Genomic DNA, 21,118 nt, shown 5'->3' with positions numbered 1-21,118 from the left:
TTTGTTAGGAACAGAACCAAAAAGCTCTCTTACCTTTTAGATCAGCACTCTATTTATATTGCTAGTTTTTCTGTTTTATAGAACCACAAAATCTGTAAGAGAGGGAGTTTGGGGGAGAAATTTAACACTGGCATGTAGTACCTGTGAGACTTTCCCTCTTTGAACCTTCCTTTCCTCATCTGTAAAATACTATCTTTTTCACGAGGCTGCTGTGAGGATAAATGTCCCTGTGCTTCTCAGACTAGACCCTGCACTGGAGCAGGAGGTGGTTGTGCCAGAGAAGACATGAAGACATGGGACAAACATGGTGTATCTTCTAAGATCATCGATTCTATTCAATAATAATTCATAATACTTTGTATTAAAACAATCAAGAATATATTATGGAACAGAAAATGAAACAAATGAATTTTTAAGGTAGAATGTATTGGACTATACAGCTTCTACTTGGCAGGAAAATATGAGAAGTAGCGATGAATGTGATTGGAATTTGGTGGATGTCAGTCAATAAATGTTTTTTTCCTTCTTCTGCCTTCATAAAATTTGACATTTACTGCCTGCATTTATCACAGAACCTCTCTGAACCTCACAATCTACCTTTTTCTACTGTATGCGGTAAATACCACTCAACTATATTTCTGATGCCAACTAGGTCTTTCATCCATCAGCCAAGGATGACTTATAGCTACAGAGAGACAATCACGGGCAACTACGGAGTGTTTACCAGAAGGTACCTGCAGGGCAGTATAACAACCCTCCTCTCCCTCAGGTCAAGAGAGTTCCACAGGGTCTTTCTGCACAGCAGGCCTATACCTCACCAACTCATATAAGTGAAGTCGCTCAGTCGTGTCCGACTCTTTGTGACCCCATGGCCTGTAACCTGCACCAGGCTCCTCTGTCCACGGGATTCTCCAGGCAAGAATACTGGAGTGGGTTGCCATTTCCTTCTCCAGGGGATCTTCTTGACCCAGGGATCGAAGCCAGGTCTCCCACATTGCAGACAGATGCTTTACCCTCTGAGCCACCAGGGAAGCCTCCAACTCACATAGGCTACTATGAAATGTGAGACCTCCTTCCCCTTACTCCACAACTCACCATCTTCACCCCAGGATGAGGGAGAGAGAGGCAGCATGAGACGCAACTATCCAGGATGACATGAAGCCTCACCTTACCCAGGCTACTGACTCTGTCACAGTGGTAAGGGTGAAGAAAACTCTCTCTCTGTCACTCTTGATCTAGGTACTTTGTGCATTCTAGACGGAAGGCTTAAATATTGGAAGGTTGTTCAGGCCTTTCATAGATGGATCGGGGGAGGGATGGCCACCATTTCTCCATTAGAGTCCCCTATCCATGGAATACTTAGATATGAAAGAGGGGAACAGACAGAGAGCTTTTTCCACAAAGTCTCAAATGTTCCTGGTGGCTCAGCTGGTAAAGAATCCGTCTGCAATGCGGGAGACCTAGGTTCGATCCCTAGGTTGGGAAGATCCCCTGGAGAACGGAAAGGCTACCCACTCCACTATTCTGGCCTGGAGAATTCCATGGACTGTATAGTCCATGGGGTCACAAAGAGTCGGACATGACTGAGCTACTTCCACTTCAAATGTTCACTTGGTCCTCTGTCTGAAATAGCACATTAAAGCTTAACCTAAAAAGAATATCCTTTTTAAAAAGAAGAACCATTTCTGGGAGGTTTGTGGGATTGCTATTCACACTTCAGCATGAATTAAATCAATTATAAATTGCTTTCTTTTTAAGACCTAGTTTGGCTTCCCTGGTGGCTCAGTCAGTAAAGAATCTGCCTGCAATGAAGGAGACCTGGTTTGATTCTTGAGTTGAGAAGATTCCCCTGGAGAAGGAAATGGCAACCCACTCCAGTATTCATGCCTGGGAAATCCCATGGACAAAGGAGCCTGGCAGGCTGCAGTTCATGGTATCCCAAAGAGTCGGATACAACTTCTTGATCAAACCACCACCAAGACATAGTTTAGGAGTTGATTAGTAAGGTAACAATTGTTTCCACTGGAAGAGGTCAATAAATACTCTTTTTTAAAATAAATACTTTTATTAAGTATAGTTGATTTATAGTGATTCAGATGTACAGAAAAGTGATTCAGAGACATATTTTCAGATTCTTTTCCATTGAGTTCAGTTCAGTTCAGTCTCTCAGTTGTGTCTGACTCTTTGTGACCCCATGAACCACAGCACACCAGGCCTCCCTGTCCATCAACAACTCCCGGAGTCCATCCAAACCCATGTCCATTGTGTCAGTGATGCCATCCAACCATCCTATCCTCTGTCATCCCCTTCTCCTGCCCTCAATCTTTCCCAGCATCAGGGTCTTTCAAATGAGTCAGCTCTCCACATCAGGTGGCCAAAGTATTGGAGTTTCAGCTTCAACATCAGTCCCTCCAATGAACACCCAAGACTGATCTTCTTTAGGATGGACTGGATGGATCTCCTTGCAGTCCAAGGGACTTTCAAGAGTCTTCTCCAACACCACAGTTCAAAAGCAGCAATTCTTCGGTGCTCAGCTTTCTTCACAGTCCAACTCTCACATCCATACATGACTACTGGAAAAACCCTAGCCTTGACTAGATGGACCTTTGTTGGCAAAGTAATGTCTCTGCTTTTGAATATGCTGTCTAGGCTGGTCATAACTTTTCTTCCAAGGAGCAAGTGTCTTTTAATTTCATGGTTGTGGTCACCATCTGCAGTGATTTTGGAGCTCCCCAAAATAAAGTCAGGCAGTTTCCACTGTTTCCCCATCTATTTGCCATGAAGTGAGGGGACCAGATGCCATGATCTTAGTTTTCTGAATGTTGAGCTTTAAGATGACTTTTTCACTCTCCTCTTTCACTTTCATCAAGAGCCTCTTTAGTTCTTCACTTTCTGCCATAAGGGTGGTGTCATCTGCATATCTGAGGTTACTGATATTTCTCCCAGCAATCTTGATTCCAGCTTGTGCTTCCTCCAGCCCAGCATTTCTCATGGTGTACTCTGCATAGAAGTTAAATAAGTAGGGTGACAATATACAGCCTTGACGTACTTCTTTTCCTATTTGCAACCAGGCTGTTGTTCCATGTCCAGTTTTAACTGTTGCTTCCTGACCTGCATACAGGTTTCTCAAGAGGCTGGTCAGGTGGTCTGGTATTCCCATCTCTTTCAGAATTGTCCACAGTTTATTGTGATCCACACAGTCAAAGGCTTTGGCATAGTCAATAAAGCAGAAATAGATGTTTTTCTGGAACTCTCTTGCTTTTTCAAGGATCCAGTGGATGTTGGCAATGTGATCTCTGGTTCCTCTGCCTTTTCAAAGACCAGCTTGAACATCTGGAAGTTCACGGTTCACGTACTGCTGAAGCCTGACTTGGAGAATTTTAAGCATTACTTTACTAGCGTGTGAGATGAGTGCAATTGTGTGATAGTTTGAGCATTCTTTGGCATTACCTTTCCTAGGGATTAGAATGAAAACTGACCTTTTCCAGTCCTGTGGCCACTTCTGAGTTTTCCAAATTTGCTGACGTATTGAGTGCAGCACTTTCATAGCATCATCTTTTAGGGTTTGAAACAGCTCAAAGATGGAGAAGCTCTATACAGTCATCAAAAACAAGACTGGGAGCGGACTGTGGCTCAGATCATGAACATGAAGTCTTTTCCATTAAAGGCTATTAAAAGATATTGAATATAGTTCCCTGTATTATATAGTAGGTCCCTGTTATAATCTGCTTTATATAGTAGTAGTGTGTATATGTTAACCCCAAATTTCCAATTTATCTCTTCCTTACCATCTCCCTTAGTAACCATATGTTTGTTTTCTATGTCTGTGAATCTATTTCTGTTTTGTAAATAAGTTCATCTATAGAATTTCAGTTTCCACATATACGTGATATCATATTTGTCTTTCTCTGACGTATTTTACTTAAATATGATAATATCTAGGCCCATCCATGCTGCTACAAATGGCGTTATTTCACTCTTCTATGGCTGAGTAATATTCCATTGTGTGTGTGTGTGTGTGTGTGTGTGTGTGTGTATATGTCACATCTTATCTATTCATCTGTCTTGGCTTCTTAGGTTGCTTCCATGTCCTGGCTACTGTAAACAGTGCTGATACGAATACTGAGGTGCATGTATCTTTTTGAGTTAAAGTTTTCAGATATATGCCCAGGAATGGGATTGCAGGATCATATGGTAACCCTATTTTTAGTTTTCAAAGGAATCGTCCTACTTTTCTTCATAGTGGCTGCACCAATTTACATTCCCACCAACAGTGTAGGAGGGTTCCTTTTTCTCCCCATCCTCTCCAGCATTTATTATTTGTGGATTATTAACAGTAGCCATTTTGACTGGCATATGTGAATGATGCCTCCTAAGGTTGCAGTACAGGGATTTGAGTACACACACACCAAAAAAGAAAAAAATACAATAAACCCCCAAACCCCAAATGGAATGTCTACCATTTACTAAAAATTTAGATGACCAAATACCAAAGAGTATTTATTTTTAGTAATTACCTTTTATCAAATCTTTACAAAGCATTCAACTTGGGTTTTCACAGGAAACTTAAGTTTTTCCAGAAACCTAACTTTTTCCTTGATTTATTTAATAATTATTTAAATTGTCTAATTAAATAAGAAGATGAAACCAGTATGAAAAGGCCTGACAGCACAAACCAGTACATGAACCCCGATACCCAACCGCCTCCCACACCAGCAGCAGATATGCACAGGCACACTAAGGAGCAAGCACTCAGCAGGCTGAGGGCGTCATCAGCATGCTTCAAGCAGGGATTCTGAGGGCCTCAGTTAAACAGATCTGTCATAGGTGGTGGTTTGTTAAGAAGCTGCCACACCAGAAAGCAGCCAGTATTTAAGAGGCTCACGCTCTGGTCTCTTCCTTAACCTGTGCTACCTTCTACAACCACGCCACAGCTCATTCACTGCTCAATCCAAAACTCTGGCATTCTTTGGTAAACACAGCATCATTACAAAACCCAACCCTGAACTGCTTAGCTATAAAAGCTTAAATCTTTTACCATTACACTATACTTTTCTATTTTACCATCCTGGTTTTTATTTCTATAACTGTCTTTTGTTTTAAACAGTTTTGCAGTCATTTATCTCATGTAAAAACACGTTCAGTAAGTATTTACTAAGTGCTGTCAGACACTATAATAGGAATTGGGACTACAATGCTGAGTCACAGAATACTTACAATTCCACAGTAGACAAAATATTAAACAATCATCTAAATACAGAATATGGCTCAGTGGTAAAGAATCTACCTACCAATCTCTGATCCAGGAAGATCCCCTGAAGAAAGAAATGGCAACCCACTCCAGTATTCTTGCCTAGTCAGGCGCTTAGCAATTGAACAGCAGAAACAGCAGTAAATACATAACTATAAGTGTGAAAATCCCATGGAGGAGGAGAACAGGTGACAACACAGATCTGTAATTTATTTTGACATCCTTGGCTAATCTTAGAGTTCTCCAACCTTAAGAATAGGAATGTGACTTTTTCTCTGATTACATTTCTTAAATCCATGAAAAACAGACTTTGTTTAAAACCACGTGCTACTTTGGTTATTCCTATCCATCCTTTGAACTAGGCTTCCCAGGTGGCTCTTGATGAAGGTGAAAGAGGAGAGTGAAAAGGCTGGGTTAAAATTCCACATTCAAAAAACAAAGATCATGGCATCTGGTCTCATTACTTCATGGCAAATAGATGAGGAAACAATGGAAATAGTGAGAGACTTTATTTTCGGGCTCTAAAATCACTGCAGATGGTGACTGCTGCCATGAAATTAAAAGACGCTTGTTTCTTAGAAGAAAAGCTAAGACAGACCTAGATAGAGTATTAAAAAGCAGAGACATCACTTTGCCAACAAAGGTCTGTCTAGTCAAAGCTATGGTTTTTCCAGTGGTCATGTATGGATGTGAGAGTTGGATAATAAAGAAGGCTAAGTGCTGAAGAATTGATGTTTTCGAACTGTGGTGTTGGAGAAGACTCTTGAAAGTCCCTTGGACAGCAAGGAGATTAAACCAGTCAATCCTTAAAGGAAATCAACTCTGAGTATTCACTGGAAGGACTGATACAGAAGCTGAAGCTCCAATACTTTGGCCACCTGATGCGAAGAGCTGACTCACTCATGCATTTTGCATACAAGTTAAATAAGCAGGGTGACAATATACAGCCTTGATGTGCTTCTTTGTTATTTTGCTCTATACCAATTTTACTGTCACATGTGTAGACTCATGCAATCACCACTGCAATCAAAATACAGGACCATTTCGTCACAAAGAATTTGCCCGCTGCCACCCACTATGGCTAAGTTAAATATGAAAGTTAAATAAGCAGGATGACAATATACAGCCTTGTTGTGCTCCTTTCCAAATTTTTAACCAGTCCGTTCCATGTCCAGGTCTGACTGCTGCCTCTTTACCTGCATAAAAGCTTCTCAGGAGACAGGTAAGGAGGTCTGGTATTCCCATCTCTGAGCAATTTTTGTTGTGATCCATAGAGTTTATTGTGACCCCCAGTCCCGTCTGTCTTGGGTGGCTCTGCATAGCATGGCTCAGAGCTTCACTGAGTTATGTAACCCCTTCATCACAACAATGTGAAGGGTGATCTATGAAGTGAAAAAAGTGGAAGTGAAGTCGCTCAGTCGTGTTCGACTTTTTGCGACCCCATGGACCATAACCTACCAGGCTCCTCTGTCCATGGGATTTTCCAGGCAAGAGTACTAGAGTGGGTTGCCATTTCCTTCTCCAGGGGATCTTCCCGACCCAGCAATCAAACCCGGGTCTCCCACATTGCAGGCAGAGGCTTTACCGTCTGAGCCACAAGGGAAGCCCATGAAGGGCGTATCTGAAGGGAATATGCTTATTTGCCTTCATATCACCTTCAGTGACATGTCCATTGTTTTCCTAGATTTTTTCTAAAAATGCAAAAATCTGTTGCTTTGTTTCTTTTGGCCATTTCCCACAACTTGTGGGATCTTAGTTCCCCGACCAGGGATTGAACGGGGACTCTTGGCAATGAAAGCATGGAGTTCTAACCATGGACCAGGGAATTTCCTCCAAATCTCTTTTTTTCTAATGGATTTGTTTTTCTCTGGTTCAATTCTGAGAATTCTTTATACATTGTAGATAACAATCCTTTATCAGGCATGTGCTTTGCCACTATTCTTCCTTACTGTGGAGTCTGACTTTCCATCCATTTAACAGAGCTTTGCACACAGAAAAACTTTTTAATTTTGATAAAGTCCAGGTTATCAATTTTTTTCTTTTACGGACTGTGTTTTGGTGTCATAATTAAGCATTTTTTACTGAGGTCTATGTCTTAAAAATTTTGTTTTTAATCCTAGTGTGAGGTTTAGGGTAAAAGTTTTTTCCCCCTCATTTGTTGAAAAGACACTTCCTTCACTGTTTTTGTACTTTAGTCACAAATTCATTGGCTGTACTTGTATAGATATTTCTGAGTTTTCTATTTTGTTCCACTAATCAATGTGTCAATGTCCCTAATACTGAGCCTTGATTCTTATAAAAACTCTTGAAATTAAAGATGGATTCTTCACATTTTCTTCTTTTCAAAATTTTATTAACTTTTCTAATTCTTTTGCATTTCTGTATTAATTTTAGGATAACAATACCTATTAAAATTCTTAACAGAGTTAATGGATACACACTACTAAGTAAAATAGATAAGTACAAGGACCTACTAAGTAGCACAAGGAATTATACTATTTTATAATGAACTATAAAGGAAAAGAGGGCTTCCCAAGTGGCTCTGTGGTAAAGAACCCTTCTGTCAAGCAGAAGTCATGGGTGTGATCCCTGGGTCAGGAAGATGCACTGGATAAAGGAATGGCTACCCACTCCATTATTCTTGCCTGCAGAATCCCATGGGCAGAGGTCGCAAACAGTTGGACACGACAAAGTGACTGAGTAGCACAGCAGCAATGGAAAAGAATCTGATCTCATATATCACTTTGCTGTATATCAGAAGCTAACAACATTGTAAATCAACCATACTTCAACAAAAAAGCAAAAACAAAAAAAAATCTTAAAGGAATTTTAATAGGAATTACATTAAACCTGTTTATCAATTGGGGAAGAATTCATCTTTCCTATGTTGAATCTTCTAATCCATGAACACAGCACATCTCTCCATTTCCCTTAACTTCTCCCATTAGTATTTTTAAGTTTTCAGCAAAGAAGTCCTGAATATGTCCTGCTGGATTTTAAATTAAAAATTCTTTTTGGATAGGGCTGCTAGAAACAAATTCTATTTGTTTTCCTCCATCTAAGAATATCTTGATTTCTTCCTTCATTCCTGAAGGATATTTTTCCTGAATATAGAATTTTTGAGCTCTTTCTGTACTTTAAAAATATTTTGCAAATGCCTCATAGTCTCCATGGTTTCCGATGATTAATCCACTGTTATTGGAACTGTTTCTCCCCATACATACGCTGCCACTTCTCTCCTTGTATTTTCAAGATTTTTCCTGTCTTTAATTTTACGTAAGTTTTATTATGATGTGTCTTGCACATTTCTTTGGGTCTATCTTGTTTGGAATTTGCTCAGTTTCTTGGAGGTGCAGGTTTATGTCTTCTGCCAAGTATGGCAAGTTTGTGTCCATTATTTCTTTAATTACTTCTCAACCCTGCATTCTTTCCACTCTTCTCCTTCTCTTGCTGGAGTCTTTTTTGGTCACAATCCTACAGGTACCTAAAGCTCTGTTAATTTATTTGTTCTAGTAATGTCTACTGTCTTATCTTCAGGATCCCTTTGTCCCCTCCATTCTACTATAAGCCTACCCAGTGAGTTTTTTTTCTTTCAGTTATTATGGGTTTCAATGCTAAAATGTCCATTTAGCTCTTTATATTCACTATTTCTTTATTGAGGTTTTCTGTTTTTTCACTGAGCCTTGATTTTTTACTTCTTTTACTGTTTTGGTGAAGAAATTACTAGTGGAAATGCTTTAAAAAATTATGGCAATATGTAAAAAAAGAAATAGAAGCCAGCTTGAAATGTCTCCCATTGATCAACTTTTGGACAATTTGGACAAAGTGAAAAACAATGATGAATTATAACCATTACTCACAGAAAGTCATGAGTCCATGCTTATATAAAAATAAATGAAGAGAGAGAAGAATAAGTTCTTCCTTACAGCAGAATGTCAGGAAAAGCAACATTTGGGAACCATTATATTAGGTTGATACAAAAGCAGTCGCGGTTTAGGGCTGTGAATTTTAAATCATTAAAACTTGGCTCAAACACATCTTTATTAACAAAATAGGAACCATTTCAATCGACACATTTTTGCCAATGAGAAATAAGTTTGTTTACTCCTGTAGCATAAAAACCCTTTCTTCAGAATTCATGAACTCTTGGCAAGCATTTTCTGTCTCCTACTGGTTGTGGAAGTGTTCTGCCTGCAAAAAGTTGTCGAGATGCTTGAAGAAGCCGAGGTTGGTTGGTGAGAGGGCAGGTGGGGCAAAATTTCATAGTCCAATTTGTTCAACTTTTGAAGTGTTGCTGGTGCAATGTGTGGTAGGATGCTGTCATGGAGAAGAACTGGGCCCATTCTGCTGACCAATGCTGGCTGGAGGCCTTGCAGTTTTTGGTGCATCTCACCAATTTGCTGAGCCTACTTCTGAGATGTAATGGTTTCGCCAGGATTCAGAAAGATCACACTGGCCGAAAGACCACTAAACAGTGACCGTGACCTTTTTTTGGCACAAGTTTGGTTTGGGGAAGTGCTTTGGAGCTTTTCTTGGCCCAACCACTGAGCTGGTCGTCACCAATTTGGTATAAGATCCACTTTTCGTCACACATCACAATCCAATTGAGAAATGGTTCGCTGTTGTTGCATAAAATAAGAGAAGACACTTCAAAATGACAATTTTTAAAAATTTTCAGTCAGCTCATGAGATATCCACGTATCAAACTTTTTCACCTTTCCAATTTGCTTGAAATACCAAATGACTGTAAAATGGTTGACATGGAATCTTCAGCAGTTTCTGTAGTCATAAGAGGATCAGCTTCGACAACTGCTCTCAGCTGTCCTTTGTCCACTTTTGATGCCCGGCCACTATGCTCCTTATCTTCAAGCCTCTTGTCTCCTTTGCAAAACTTCTTGAAGAACCATTGCACTGTATGTTTGTTAGCAGTTCTTGAGCCAAATGCATTGTTGATGTTGCGAGTTGTCTCTATTGCTTTATGACCCATTTTGAACTCAAATTAAAAAGTCACTCAAATTTGCCTTTTGTCTAACATCATTTCTATAGTCTAAAATAAATATAAAATAAACAGCAAGTAATAAGTTATAGGAGTAAAAAAACAAAGCAGGAAATGTGCATTAAAATAATGTATAACATAATCTCATTTACTTAAGAATGCATTCCAATATGAAATGGCAAAGTTCAACAATGTAACACCAAAATTACTTTTGCAACCAACCTAATAGTAGTAAATTCAGTCAAGAAACAACCAATGCTAAATATAGTGGGTGAAAATTTGATGACAAAAATTTATAGTTTGCACACAAAATATAAGACTTCCCAGGTAGCGCTGGTGGTAAGGAACCTTCCCGTCAATGCAAGAGACTTAAGAGACAGGTTGGATCACTGCGTTTGGAAGACCCCCTGCAGGAGGGCATGGCAACCCACTCCAGTATTCTTGCCTGGAGAATCCCATGGATGAGGACCTGGTGGGCTACAGTCCATGAGGCTGCAAAGAGCCCACAAAAATGTGTATTAATTACAAAGGGAAGAAGTGTACCTTACAGTAAAGAAGCTTGGTAAACACCACCTTTAACTGAGTGATCAAAGTGAGTATCACTAGTCAAGAGACAAATCAAACCTCTAGCCCTCTAAAAAATGAGAACACTTCACCACTGTGAGATTCCAGCCATAGACACCTAAACCTGAATCTAACCATGAGAAGGCAATGGCACCCCACTTCAGTACTCTTGCCTGGAAAATCCCATGGACGGAGGAGCCTGGTAGGCTGCAGTCAATGGGGTCGCTAGGAGTCAGACACGACTGAGCAACTTCACTTTCACTTTTCACTTTCATGCATTGAAGAAGGAAATGGCAACCCACTCTAGTGTTCTTGCCTGGAGAATCCCAGGGACGGGGGAGCCTGGTGGGCTGCCATCTCTGGGGTCACACAGAGTCGGACACGACTGAAGCGACTTAGCAGCAACAGCAGCAACCATGAGGAACTATCAGACAAGCTCTAATTCAAACACATTCCACAAAAAATATTCTTCCAAAGTGTCACAGTGCTGAGAAATCAAGGAAAGACTAAGGAACTACTCCAGATGGAAGAACACTAAAGAGACATGACAACTAAATGCAAAGCACGATCTTGGATTGAATTCTTTTGCTATGAAGAGGATATCTAAGAGAACTAAAAAAATTTGAATATGGTCTACGGATTAGTTGGTAGCAATGAATTATCGTGAATTTCCTGAGTTTTATGTTTGTATCAAAGCTATGCAGCAGAATGTCCTTATCTGCAGCAATTATATATACTGAAGTATCTGGGAGTGACAGAGCATCAAGTCAGCAGCTTATTCTCCAAAGGTTCAGGGAAAAAGTTATCTGTACTATTTTTCAACATTTCTGTAAGTCTAAAATCATTTTACAGGAAAAAGGAAGATATAGCAAAGATTTGGGAGGGAGGGGAGGAAGAGATCAACAAACTATCGAACACTGTTTTATTACCCTAGTGGATTCTTGTTCTCTCCAATCTTCAGAAATCTCTGATCACAAGATACATATTAACACAGATTAAACTATAATTCTTCCAGAGCGTGAAACCTACAGATAATCTAGTATCAGAGTGCACTTGAAATAAATTAAACAGTATTCTGATGGGCATCTCAAAATATGGTGGAGGAGTTGACATTTTAAAGCTTTACATTGAATTAATGGTAGTTCAGATTTAAACTCAGATCTAAGCACTGAGTATTGGACAACTTTCCATAGCTTGTGTCGTATCACTTACTTATATCCAAAGAAAGAAAAAGAATTTGAAATCCAGTACAACCAAAAATGCTATTAAATATTTTAGAAACTGGACTGCAAGGAGATCCAACCAGTCCATTCTGAAGGAGATCAGTCCTGGGATTTCTTTGGAAGGAATGATGCTAAAGCTGAAACTCCAGTACTTTGGGCACCTCATGTGAAGAGTTGACTCATTGGAAAAGACTCTGATGCTGGGAGGGATTGGGGGCAAGAGGAGAAGGGGACGACAGAGGATGAGATGGTGGATGGCATCACTGACTCGATGGATGTGAGTCTGAGTGAATTCTGGGAGTTGTTGATGGACAGGGAGGCCTGGCGTGCTGCGATTCATGGGGTCGCAAAGAGTTGGACACGACTGAGCGACTGATCTGACCTGATCTGATCTGACAACCAAAAATGCTATTAAATATTTTAGAAACTCAGTTAATTTTAAATAAAATCTACCCAGGCATAAGAAAATATTATAAAGTGAATTTTACTTTATTAAAATTGAAGTATAGTTGAATTTTCAAAGTGGTATTATAGATATATTTCATATTCTTTTAAAATTACTTTCAGTGGTTGTACAATGCACTGTGTCCAACTTTTCCTACTTAAGAGACCCTAATCAAATGACTTCATATCCTTTATGGGTTGAATTGTGTCTTCCCCAAAGATGCCAAAGGCCTAATCCCAGGATATGTGAATGTGACCTTATGTGGAAATAGGGTCTTTGGAGATGATCAAGTTAAGATGATGTCATCAGGGTGAGCTCCAGTCCAATACTATTGCTGTCTTCACAAAAGAGGAAAATTTAAATACAGAGACAGACACACACAAAGGGAAGACAAGAAGAAGGCATGGAACAGATTCTCGCTCACAACCTTCAGAAGGAACCAACAGTGGCAACACCTTAATCCTGAATTTTTAGCCTCCATGCCTATGATAAGATAAATTGCTGTTGTTTGAGGCACCTGATGTATGGTACTTTGTTACAGCATCCCTAGGAAACTTAACACAACATTTGAATCTTACACTGTCTCATCTGAAAAATGGGAATAATCATGCTGTCTCCCAAGGCTGTTCTTAAAATTAAAATGAGAATGTTAGTTATTTTGACAATAATCAGAAATTATAAAAATAACAGGATTATTTTAATATTCTAATAAATATTCAATATATACTACTCAAGATTTTTTCTATTTTAACCTTTAATGCTGCTAAGTCGCTTCAGTCAGGTCCTACTCTGTGAGACCCCACAGACAGCACCCCACCAGGCTCCGCCGTCCCTGGGATTCTCCAGGCAAGAACACTGCAGTGGGTTGCCATTTCCATCTCCAACGCATGAAAGTGAAAAGTGAAAGTGAAGTCGTTCAGTCGTGTCCGACTCTTAGCGACCCCATGGACTGCAGCCCACCAGGCTCCTCCGTCCACGGGATTTTCCAGGCAAGAATACTGGAGTGGGGTGCCATTGCCTTCTCCAATCTTTAAATAACATTTCTTAAAAGTATAAGTTTGCCCTTTAAAAAGTTTTTTAAAAACCACTTTACTGAGATACGACTGACATACAAAAGGCTCTATATATTTAATGTATACACACTCAGTAAGTTTGGAGATAATATGCATCTGTGAGGCCACCATTAAAGCCATAAACTTATTCACCACCTATAAAAGTTTCCTTTTGTGTCTCCCACCCCACTTTGTTTATAATTAAAAACATTTTTGTGGCAAGAGCATGTAACTAAGATCTACCCTCGTGGCAAAATTTAAAGTATATAATAATATACAACTGTTAACTATTGTCTGAGAACTTAAAATTTAATTTCCCAACACATCCCGTGCCGCCCCCCTCCCTGGGCAAAAAAACCCCAAACCCACTAAATGGCTGTCTATACAGCAATCCCAGGTAGCTGTGACTCAGAGAGCTGGAAACAATCAAAGGATTTGGTTGGCCAAAAGTAGATGACAAAAGAAAATAAAAAGTTTAAAAAGCTGACCATCTATACAAAAAAAGAGATACATTTGTAAATACTGCTTCTTGTCTTTGCTCTACTTCCTGTACTATTACAGTTACCCACAGTTTATAAGTGAAAGCATACATGTAGATTCCAGCTTGTGTTTCTTTCAGTCCAGCATTTCTCATGATGTACTCTGCATATAAGTTAAATAAACAGGGTGACAATATACAGCCTTGACGTACTCCTTTTCCTATTTGGAACCAGTCTGTTGTTCCATGTCCAGTTCTAATTGTTGCTTCCTGACCTGCATACACATTTCTCAAGAGGCAGATCAGGTGGTCTGGTATTCCCATCTCTTTCAGAATTTCCCACAGTTTATTGTGATCCACACAGTCAAAGGCTTTGGCATAGTCAATAAAGCAGAAATAGATGTTTTTCTGGAACTCTCTTGCTTTTTCCACGATCCAGCGGATGTTGGCAATTTGATCTCTAGTTCCTCTGCCTTTTCTAAAATCAGCTTGAACATCTGGAAGTTCACAGTTCACATATTGCTGAAGCCTGGCTTGGAGAATTTTGAGCATTATTTTACTAGCGTGTGAGATGAGTACAATTGTGTGGTAGTTTGAGCATTCTTTGGCATTACCTTTCTTTGGGATTGGAATGAAAACTGACCTTTTCCAGTCCTGTGGCCACTGCTGAGTTTTCCAAATGTGTTGGCATATTGAGTGCAGCACTTTCACAGCATCATCTTTCAGGATGTGGAATAGCTCAACTGGAATTCCATCACCTCCACTAGCTTTGTTTGTAGTGATGCTTTCTAAGGCCCACTTGACTTCACACTCCAGGATGTCTGGCTCTAGGTCAGTGATCACACCATCGTGATTATCTGGGTCATGAAGATCTTTTTTGTATAGTTCTTCTGTGTATTCTTGCCATCTCTTCTTCATATCTTCTGCTTCTGTTAGGTCCATACCATTTCTGTCCTTTATCGAGCCCATCTTTGCATGAAATTTTCCTTTGGTATCTCTGATTTTCTTGAAGAGATCCCTAGTCTTTCCCATTCTGTTGTTTTCCTCTATTTCTTTGCATTGATCGCTGAGGAAGGCTTTCTTATCTCTTCTTGCTATTCTTTGGAACTCTGCATTCAGATGTTTATATCTTTCCTTTTCTCCTTTGCTTTTCGCTTCTCTTCTTTTCACAGCTATTTGTAAGGCCTCCCCAGACAGCCATTTTGCTTTTTTGCGTTTCTTTTCTATGGGAATGGTCTTGATCCCTGTCTCCTATACAATGTCACGAACCTCAGTCCATAGTTCATCAGGCACTCTATCTATCAGATCTAGGCCCTTAAATCTATTTCTCACTTCCACTGTATAATCATAAGGAATTTGATTTAGGTCATACCTGAATGGTCTAGTGGTTTTCCCTACTTTCTTCAATTTAAGTCTGAATTTGGCAATAAGGAGTTCATGGTCTGAGCCACAGTCAGCTCCTGGTCTTGTTTTTGCTGACTGTATAGATCTTCTCCATCTTTGGCTGCAAACAATATAATCAATCTGATTTTGGTGTTGACCATCTGGTGATGTCCATGTATAGAGTCTTCTCTTGTGTTGTTGGAAGAGGGTGTTTGTTATGACCAGTGCATTTTCTTGGCAAAACTCTATTAGTCTTTGCCCTGCTTCATTCCGTATTCCAAGGCCAAATTTGCCTATTACTCCAGGTGTTTCGTGACTTCCTATTTTTGCATTCCAGTCCCCTATAATGAAAGGGACATCTTTTTTGGGTGTTAGTTCTAAAAGGTCTTGTAGGTCTTAACAGAACCGTTCAACTTCAGCTACTTCAGCGTTCCTGGTTGGGGCATATGGCAGAAAGTGAAGAGGAACTCAAAAGCCTCTTGATGAAAGTGAAAGTGGAGAGTGAAAAAGTTGGCTTAAAGCTCAACATTCAGAAAACGAAGATCATGGCATCCGGTCCCATCACTTCATGGGAAATAGATGGGGAAACAGTGGAAATAGTGTCAGACTTTATTTTTTGGGACTCCAAAATCACTACAGATGGTGACTGCAGCCATGAAATTAAAAGACGCTTACTCCTTGGAAGGAAAGTTATGACCAACCTAGATAGCATATTCAAAAGCAGAGACATTACTTTGCCAAAAAAGGTTCGTCTAGTCAAGGCTATGGTTTTTCCAGTGGTCATGTATGGATGTGAGAGTTGGACTGTGAAGAGGGCTGAGCACCGAAGAATTGATGCTTTTGAACTGTGGTGTTGGAGAAGACTCTTGAGAGTCCCTTGGACTTCAAGGAGATCCAATCAGTCCATTCTGAAGGAGATCAGCCCTGGGATTTCTTTGGAAGGAATGATGCTAAAGCTGAAACTCCAGTACTTTGGCCACCTCATGCGAAGAGTTGACTCATGGGAAAAGGACTCTGATGCTGGGAGGGACTGGGGGCAGGAGAAGGGGACGACAGAGGATGAGATGGCTGGATGGCATCACTGACTCGATGGACGTGAGTCTCAGTGAACTCTGGGAGTTGGTTATGGACAGGGAGGCCTGGCGTGCTGCAATTAATGGGGTCGCAAAGAGTCGGACACGACTGAGTGACTGATCTGATCTGATACATGTAGATGTGTCTAGCACATGCCCAACACAGTAGGAAGTTAATAAATGTCAGCTGCCCCAGCCCTACCTCACCTCCTTCCCCTTTACTCAGTGGATGATGAGTAGCTGCAATTAATATTTAGGATAGTTACATAACTTTGTAATCTCATCATAATGTCACTGTATCAATAAATTTCTTCCACCTTCACAAGTTCCAGTTAGAACAGAAAGGTACCAATCTAATTTATGTTATTTCTCATTTTGAATAGTAGAGATTAGAATGCACATAAATTACAATTCTATGCTATAAAGTCTCCACACTGCCAGGAATAAAACAGTTATGTGTGCCTGTGTGCTCAGTCACTCCATTGTGCTGATTCTTTGTGACCCCATGGACTGCAGCCCGCCAGCCTCCTCTGTCCATGAAATTCTGCAGGCAAGAATACTGGAATGGGTTGCCCTTTCCTGTTCCAGGGGATATTCCCAATCCAGTGACAGAACCCATGTCTCCTGCATTGGCAGGTGAATTCTTTACCACTGAGCCACCTGGGAAGCCCCAGTTATGTGACATGGGCTACCAAAAAAAAGAGTATTTCTTTATATCTCATCGTCTACATTGTGCACCCCACTCTCTCTCGGCCAGGCAGGTTGTGGCAGTAATTTAGTGAAAGATTCCTGAGGACAAGTGAATTTGAAAGGATAAGTCAGATAAGATAAGACAAAGACTCTCCTAGTTTGAGAAACTCAGGCATTCTAGGTATTTTACTAAAGAAGAAAATATTAAAGTATTTTCTTTAAACTTTTATCATTACAGTTTCATTTAGAATAATAAGCTTTTGTTTATTCCAAAGCCAGTCAGACACCTGAAATGTCTTAATTTCTGACTAATACTCTTTGCTATAATATCGATATTTTTTCATTAATGGTATCAGCTTTATTTTTAGGTTGAGTAATATTCTAATTTGTTTTTTAATTGAAAGATAATTGCTTTACAGAATTTTCTGTTTTCTGTCAAACCTCAACATAAATCAGCCATAGGTATACATATATCCCCTCCCCTGTGAACCTCTCTCCCATCTCCCACCCCATTCCACCCCTCTAGGTTGATACAGAGCCCTGCTTTGAGTTTCCTGAGCCATACAGCAAATTCCCGTTGGCTGTCTATTTTACATATGGTAATGTAAGTTTCCATACATCTCACCCTCTCCTCCCCTCTCCCCATGTCCATAAGTCTATTCTCTCTGCCTGTTTCTCTACTGCTGCCCTGTAAATAAATTCTTCAGTAACATTATTCTAGATTCCGTATATATGCATTAGAATACGGTACTTATCTTTCTCTTTCTGACTCACTTCACTCTGTATAAAGACTCACTTCACTCTGTATAATAGGTTCTAGGTTCATCTACCTGATTAGAACTGACTCAAATATGTTTGTCTTTATGGCTGAGTAATATTCCACTGTGCATATGTACCAAAACTTCTTTATCATCTGTCGATGGACATCTAGGTGGCTTCCATGCTCTAGCTATTGTAAATAGTGCTGCAATGAACAACGGGATACATGTATCTCTTACAATTTTGGTTTCCTCAGGGTATATGCCTAGGAGTGGGATTGCTGTGTTATATGGTGGTTTTATTCCTAGGTTTTTAAGGAATCTCCATACTGTCTTCCATAATGGCTGTATCAATTTACATTCCCACCAAAAGTGCCAGAGCGTTCCCTTTTCTCCACACCCTTTCCAGCATTTATTGTTTGTACACTTTTTGATGGCCATCCTGACCAGTGTGAGGTGATATCTCATTGTAGTTTTGATTTGCATTTCTCTAATAATGAGTGATGTTGAGCATCTTTTCATGTATTTGTTGCTGCTGCTGCTGCTAAGTCGCTTCAGTTGTGTCTGACTCTGTGCAACACCATAGACCTCAGCCCACCAGGCTCCCCCGTCCCTGGGATTCTCCAGGCAAGAATACTGGAGTGGGTTGCCATTTCCTTCTCCAATGCATGAAAGTGAAAAAATAAAGTCAAGCCACTCAGTTGTGTCCAACTCCTAGCAACCCCATGGACTGCAACCCACCAGGCTGCTCCATCCATGGGATTTTCCAGGCAAGAGTACTGGACTGGGTTGCCACTGCCTTCTCCCATGTATTTGTTAGCCATCTGTATATCTTCTTTGGAGAAATGTCTGTTTAGTTCTTTTTCCCACTTTTTGATTGGGTTGTTTGTTTTTCTGGTATTGAGTTGTATGAGTTGCTTGTATATTTTGGAAATTAATCCTTTGTCAGTTGTTTCATTTGCTATTATTTTCTCTCATTCTGAGGGTTGTCTTTTCACTTTGCTTATAGGTTCCTTTGCTGTGCAAAAGCCTTTAGGTTTAATCAGGTCCAACTTGTTTTCTTTTGTTTTTATTTCCATTACTCTAGTAGGTGGGTCATAGAGGATCTTGCTTTGATTTATGTCATCAAGTGTTCTGCCTATGTTTTTCTCTAAGTATTTTATAGTTTCTGGTCTTATATTTAGGTCTTTAATCCATTTTGAGTGTATTTTTGTGTATGCTGTTAGGAAGTGTTCTAATTTCATTCTTTTACATGTAATTGTCCACTTTCCCCAGCACCATTTATTGAAGAGGGTGTCTTTGCCTGATTGTATATTCCTGCCTCCTTTATCAAAAATAAGGTACCCATAGGCATATGGGTTTATTTCTGGGCTTTCTATCTTGTTCCATTGATCTATATTTCTGTTTTGGTGCCAGTACCATACTGTCTTGATGACTGTAGCTTTGTACTACAATTTGAAGTCAGGAAGGTTGATTCCTCCAGCTCCATTCTTTATTCTCAAGACTGCTTTGGCTATTCGGGGTCTTTTCACTTTCCAGAAGAACTGTGAAATTTTTTGTTCTAATTCTGTGAAAAATGCCATTGGTAATTTGATAGGGATCCCATTGAATCTGTAGATTGCATTTGGTAGTATAGTCATTTTCACAATATTGATTCTTCCTACCCAGGAACATGGAATATCTCTCCATCTGTTTATGTCATCTTTGATTTCTTTCATTAGTGTCTTATAATTTTTCTCTGTACAGTTCTTTTGTCTCCTTAGGTAAGTTTACTCCTAAATATTTAATTATTTTTGTTGCAATGGTGAATGGGATTGATTCCTTAATTTGTCTGATTTTTCATTGTTAATATATAGAAATGCAAGAGATTTCTGTGTATTGATTTTGGATCCTGCAACTCTGCTAAATTCACTGATTAGCTCTAGTAATTTTCTGATACTATCTTCAGGGTTTTCTATGAACAGTATCATGTCATCTGCAAACAGTGAGAGCTTACTTCTTCTTTTCCATTCTGGATTCTTTTCATTTCTTTTTCTTCTCTCATTGCTATAGGTAGGACTTTTCAGAACTATGTTGAAGAACAGTGGTGAAAGTGGACACCCTTGTCTTGTTTCTGATCTTAGGGGGAATGCTTTCAGTTTTTCACCATTGAGGATAATGTTTGCCATAGGCTTATCATATATGGCCTTTACTATGTTGAGGTAGGTTCCTTTTATGCCCATTTTTTTGAAGAGTTTTAATCACAAATAGTTGCTGAATTTTGTTAAAGGCTTTTCCCGCATCTATTGAGAAGATCATATGGTTTTTATCTTTCAATTTGTTAATATGGTGTATCACATTGATTGATTTGCATATACTGAAGAATCCTTGCATCCCTGGAATAAACCCAACTTGATCCTAGTTTATGAGCTTTCTGATGTGTTGCTGCACTCTGTTTGCTAAAATTTTGCTGAGGATTTTTGCATCTCTGTGCATCAGTGATATTGGCCTGTCGTTTTCTTTTTTTGTGTTCTCTTTGTCTGGTTTTGGTATCAGGGTGATGGTGGCCTTGTAGAATGAGTTTGGAAGTGTTCCTTCCTCTGCAATTTTTTGAAAGATTCTTAGGATAGGCATTAGCTCCTCTCTAAATGCTTGACAGAATTCTCCTGTGAAGCCATCTGGTCCTGGGCTCTTGTTTTTTGGGAGATTTTTGATCACAGCTTCAATTTCAGTGCTTGTAATTAGGTTGTCTATAATTTCTATTTCTTCCTGGTTCAGTCTTGGAAGATTGAACTTTTCTAAGAATCTGTCCATTTCTTCCAGATTTTAGATTTTATTGCCATCTAGTTGTTCATAATAGTTTCCTATAAACATGTGTATTTCTGCATTGTCTGTTGTAACCTCTCCTTTTTCATTTCTGGTTTGTTGGTTTGATTCTTCTCTTTTTGTTCTTGATGAGTCTGGCTAAAGGTCTGTCAGTTTTGTTTACATTTTCAAAGAATCAGCTTTTAGTTTTATTGATCTTTACTATTGTTTCTTTCATTTCTTTTTCATTTATTACTGCTTGGATCATTATGATTTCTTTCCTTCTACTAATTGTGGGTTTTTGTTGTTCTTTTTCCAGTTGTTTTAGATGTAAAGTTAGGTGGTTTATTTGATGTTTTTCTAGCTTCTTGAGGTAGGACTGTATTGCTATAAACTTCCTCTTAGAACTGCTTTTGCTGCA

The 21,118-nt window shown here is 39.5% G+C and overlaps 1 protein-coding gene across 3 annotated transcripts in view; it reads right to left on the bottom strand.

Moving 5' to 3' along the window:
- Positions 1–21,118, bottom strand: part of POU2F1 (POU class 2 homeobox 1) — a 214,757-nt gene that overhangs the window by 101,686 nt on the left and 91,953 nt on the right. Inside the window, exon 1 of one of the 3 annotated variants that reach the window (XM_070366825.1) lies at positions 34–95. The exons of the other annotated variants lie outside the window; for them this stretch is intronic. The gene's annotated coding sequence lies outside the window, so the exon portion shown is untranslated. Of the gene's footprint in view, positions 1–33; positions 96–21,118 lie in introns of those variants that run through there. 3 annotated transcript variants of the gene reach the window in all.

The sequence above is a fragment of the Bos mutus genome, chromosome 3, assembly GCF_027580195.1.
Source record: "Bos mutus isolate GX-2022 chromosome 3, NWIPB_WYAK_1.1, whole genome shotgun sequence".
In the NCBI taxonomy this organism is placed as follows: Eukaryota; Metazoa; Chordata; class Mammalia; order Artiodactyla; family Bovidae; genus Bos; species Bos mutus.
This window is presented reverse-complemented; position numbering and strand designations above follow the sequence as displayed.